Genomic DNA, 5,249 nt, shown 5'->3' with positions numbered 1-5,249 from the left:
TGAAAACAGGAGCAAGGGAGTGGGAAATTCTGGTTCCAATTCGAGGCGGGTGCTGCGTAGTGTGAAAGGCAGGCGGTGAAACCTCATTGGAAGCGAAAAAAGGCGGTAGGTGTAGATCGGCCCTGAATATCTCCAGGGTGGGACTGTTTTCTTCTGACAAGTATTGCAATATTTAGAGATGAGCACCGCTTCTTCCCCCCTATACACAGACACTTGCCCATTTATGCCCATGGCCTGATGATCCTGAATGAGTCACACTTGGCGGAGGAGGGGGTGAAGGTAGTAATGAAGCACAGTTGGCAAGCTGTCTTGATAAGCAGCTTGCTGCAGCAGCCTAGCTCTGACCTAAAAAACATTGGTAAAAACGGAACCTGAGGTGATGAGCCAAGCCAATGGGAAGATGTCGCCTTGTGGCGGATTCTTATGGTCTGGGACAAAACATCTGGTGTTCATAAGTAATAGCTCACATCTTTATTTTTGCTTTGCCATTCAGAATAGCAGTACAATGAAGGGAAAGACTATCTTGCATTTAAACCCATTATAGCTAGAAAGCATATGTTGTTGTTGTTGTTGTTGTTCTAGGTCACACTTGTAATTTCTGAAGAACAATGGGGGTTTCCTCCTGTATACCAGCCTTCCCCAACCTGATGCTCTCCAGATGTTTTGGACTTCATCTCCCATCAGCCCCTGTCAGCATGGGTAATGGTCAGGAATTCTGGGAGTTGTAATCCAAAACATCTGGAGGACACCAGCTTAGGAAAGGCTGCTTCACACCATTGTGGCACTAGTCCATATAGTCTGGGGCTGCAGAGCAGAGGGGAAACACACACTGCCCTCTGCCACTGGCCAGGAAATCAAGCCACTGTGCAGTTACACCTTTTGCCTCCCAGGAAGAACATCATGGCATGGGGAAGACCAGCCTGAGCAAGGTGCAGATGCAGAGAGCTGACTTCCCTACTCCCACTACCCAGCAGAGCTGGATAAAATCAGATCAAGGCCACCAAAGGCATGTATTTTAGAGGAGAGGAACGTGGAAGCTGTGATATAAGCCCAAGGACGGCCATTGATCACTCTTGTTTCAACTGCAGGTTTTAAGGGATGGCAAGCTGTGTCAGCATTCTTAAGCATCCAGTTCCATTTTAGAGCTAAGGAACACTAGAACATAGGGACCTGCCTTATACCGAGTCAGACCATTGGTTCATCTAGTCCAGTATTGTTGACACTGACTGGCAGCAGCTCTCCAGGGTTTCAGCCAAGATCTCTCAGCTCTATCTGGAGACTGACTGAACCTGGGACACTCTGCGTGCAAGGTGCGTGTTCTGCCCCTGAGCCACAGTCCCTCTCGGCAGACTACCAGTGAGCAGACTGAGACTCAGCCTCAAATATATACAGTATTCCCAGGCAAGTTGTGCATAGGATTGCATATAAGCACATTTTCAGCCCTGTAATTTCAGCGAGAAAAGCAGGCTAACACAGCCTGAATCTCTGCATTTTCACTCAGTTTGTCCATGTTTTTGCAGACTTAGAGGTTAAACAAAAACAGCACAGTTACTGTGAGGCTCACTATCAAAAACTAATCATTTTATTTTGCTGAAAATTACTAGGGCTCAGGGGTGTGTGTGTGTGTGTGTGTTGTGTTTTAGTTTCTTTTATAGGAGATCTTACAGAATGGGTTCCTAACCTTGGATGTGTCTGTATGAAGTGAAAAATTAGGGCTGTGCACTGCTTCAGTCTGAACCCCAAATCGGTTCAGGGCAGTTGGGCCTAAGTGGTGCAGTTCTGGAGTGGATCAGGATGAAGTGCTCTGAAGTGGGTTGGATTGCTCCAAAGCACTTCGGCCCGATCTGGACAGCTGCCCCGCCCAGCGGCGCAACCCCCCCTGCTCCTTACCTGGACCCTTGGGGAGCGCCCGTAGTCTTCGCCATCTTGGAGGGAGTTGCCATTTTCTTTCAAAATGGTGATTCTTCTTCCAGTAAGAGGAGTCACCATTAAGAAAAGAAAAGGCAACTCCCTGGCAGAGGCCGACAGCTGCGGGTGCTCCTGACAGGTCCTGGTAAGAAGCAGGGTCCTGGTAAAGAGTGGGTGGTGGCTCGCTCGGTGGTGGGCCCTGCTTCGGGTCTCCAGATCTTGCTTTGGATCTGGATCCCGAAGCGGGTCGGCCCGGCTTCGGAGCAGGCTGAGGCAGGTCAAGGCCGATTCGAGACCTCCAAAGCGGGTTGGGGGGCTGTCTTATAAAAAACCTGCATACTTACAGTAGCTTTCTGCTTTTGGTTTCTTTGCAGGATTATGCTGGGCTCCGTTACACAGCAGACATGCGGTCTGAATCGAGGGAGCGCCTCCTTCTCTCCCTGGCATGTGTGCAAAGGAGTGGGGGGCGGGCATCTTGATTTCATGTCTTAAATTGAGTTGTACTGTTTCCTCGCAGCCCCCAAGAAAGCTACGACTTCTGAGCTGTCGTAAGATTGTACTGTAAGTCTGCAACCCGCAGCACACTTACTTGGTAATAAGTCCCACTGACCTTAATGGGGTGATCTGGATCAACAGAGGACACTGATTCTGAGCTTGGTGGGGTTGGGGATCAGATCTGTCTCCCTTTGTTTCAGGGAGGCATTTTACCCTCTTCCCCCTCTGATTGCCCTGCAATCGAAAAATGTGCTCAAGCATTTACATGGCAGACATGTGGTTTGAATCAAGGAAGGTCCTTCCTCAGCAAGTTCATAGTGCTACACTGGCATTACGCACTGCCTATATGGTGCCATTAACTTTTATTACTAGCTTATCGCCAATCTTTTTGAAAGCAGGAAAAAGGGGGAAATGTGCGGGAGATGTCCTAGGGGTTGACAACGTCTAAAGGACTTGTCAATTTCTGTGAGTGACCAATCATGAGCGTACAGTAAATCACTCGTGTAGAGACATCCTTTATTTCTTTGCCCTTTGGCCAAAAGTCTGGTCAATTTGACGGGAAGAAAAAGTAACAACAACATGGTTGCAAAGGGATATTTCGGAGAAGTGACAGAAGAACCTCAGGGATAAAAGCACACATGTGATGAGGGAGGAGGAAATAATAGGGAGTGGGAAGGGAAGGGCAAAGCAGCAGAGAGACCTGTATAACCCAACAATTCACAGATAAGAACAAGTACGCTCCTGTGTATGAGAACCTGTATGGAACAGGGACAGATCTGGAAAAGGGAGATAGATGAGTGAGACTGAGCATCTGTAGGAGAGTGCCTTTCACTTGGAAATGGCAACCTATTCTCCACTCATAAAATTAAGGAGCAGTGTGCCTCTGAGCATGTGCAGTGGCCATTTCCCTCAAAATATGGATGAGCAACTCTTTTTTTTTAAAACTCTTTGAGGTTAAAAATAAGGAGCAGGGTCAACAGGGTGATGATTACATATCTCCCATACAGATAAGACCCAACACCTCTGCCTTTGGAAACTAAGCACACCTCCTTCCAATTTGCTTAACAAAACTGTGCAACCATTTCTCACAACTCTCCCCCACCCCTTCATTTCCTTTCCATAGGCAGGTGATAGAACCAAAGAGGCACCATCTTAAAGTAGTGGCAGCCATCTCAGGCAGCCTCCTACAGTGGAAAGTCCCAGAGGAAGATAGTCTTATCAACTGCCTTGTTGACACCAACAGCAACGGTCGGTTTCATATCAGGTACAGCCAGAGGAGTCCCCCCGCCCCACTTGAGTAGCCGCCACTCCTGCAGCTGGTTAGAAGAACCAGTTCCAGCTAGATCGCTTCCTGCCCAGCTTGCAAGGACAGGTCAGCCTTAGAGACATGTCAACTACGCATGCTTAATGAAGTTCATGAATATTATGTGACCCACCCTGCATAGCTAATGAGGTCATTATACTGAATGTATATAAGCTGTACCAAAAACATCTAGGGTGTGGTTCTCCTTTGTGGCGCTAGCCATGAGAATCCACCCGAACAGTGCTGTTTGTTTCCTGCCAAATAAAACTGCGTTGGACTGAATCTCAGAGTTCTGTGTGTCTCTAAGGGGATATTGGCATACCCCTCCTAGAAGGAACGAGCTTAAGCATAATTTGTGCAACAAATGGCGACTCCGACAGGACTTTTCCTCTAGTCGACCCCTGTGGCCAAATGACCTCGGACGGCAAGGAATGAAGTGCGCACCAGAAGCCTGAATTAGGATCCGCCATTCCCCTGCTTCTTGGACGTGTGTCGACTGGCGCCAGGGACCCTAGAGGGGAAGTCCCTTTATGGACACAGAACAAACAGTCCTCCGCTCAGAGGTGACCGTTTGAAGCAGCTGGATGCGGCCACCTCAGACGAGGTAAGAGTGTGTTTCTCTTTTGGAATTAACATTGGAACAGAGGCCAGGAGAGCCAAGGGTTCTGCCTCTAGTAAATGTTCCGAGAGCACACCTCTGGGATGTATGCTTCAACACTGGAAACAGTTTAAGGGTGATTATGGTGTCAAAATGTCTAGTGAAACTTTGGAGAAATTTTGTAACATTTTGTAAACATGGCGAGTGGCCAATGTTTGGCATTAGATGGCCCGAGGGAGGCTCTTATGACCCTTCGCTGGTCTCTTCTGTTTACCAAGTAGTCACCAGAGACGGTCATTTAGACCAACTTCCATATATTGATTCCTGGGAATCCGTGATTACAAGAAAGCCTTCGCCATCATGGTTATTGAAATGTAAAATGTAGGGATGGCCATGAATTTCTCCATGAATCTCGGGGAGGCCGAATGCCAACGCATTCGGCCCCCCGAAATTGTTGGTGAAATTCTCCGGCACCCCCCCGGGATGGGACTTACCTCCCTCGAATGTCCCTCTTGGCGGCGGGTCCCGGCAGCGGTTCGGCGGGGGCAGCGGCTGGTCTTCCGACCGGCTGCTGCTGCCGCCGTTACAAAATAAAGTAAAAAAACAACAACATGTGATAGGCTACGTAACGATTTACGTAGCCTATCACAGCTAGATTTCCAAAGTCAGCCGTGATAGGCTACGTAAATCGTTACGTAGCCTATCACGGGTGACTTTGGAAAAAAAAAAGCGCGTACGCAAATGGCGGTGCCCATGGGCGCCGCCATTTGCGTTCCTTATTTGGGCCCGGGTAGTCTACGTAAAGATTTATGTAGACACGGCGAAAATAAGGGCAACGCAACGTTGCCCTTATTTTCGCCGTGTCTACGTAAATCTTTACGTAGACTACCCGGGCCCAAATAAGGAACGCAAATGGGCGCCGCCATTTGCGTACGCGCTTTTTTT

The sequence above is a fragment of the Heloderma suspectum genome, chromosome 2 (genome assembly GCF_057233095.1).
Source record: "Heloderma suspectum isolate Gila_16-S chromosome 2, 16-S_ref, whole genome shotgun sequence".
Lineage (NCBI taxonomy): Eukaryota > Metazoa > Chordata > Lepidosauria > Squamata > Helodermatidae > Heloderma > Heloderma suspectum.
This window is presented reverse-complemented; position numbering follows the sequence as displayed.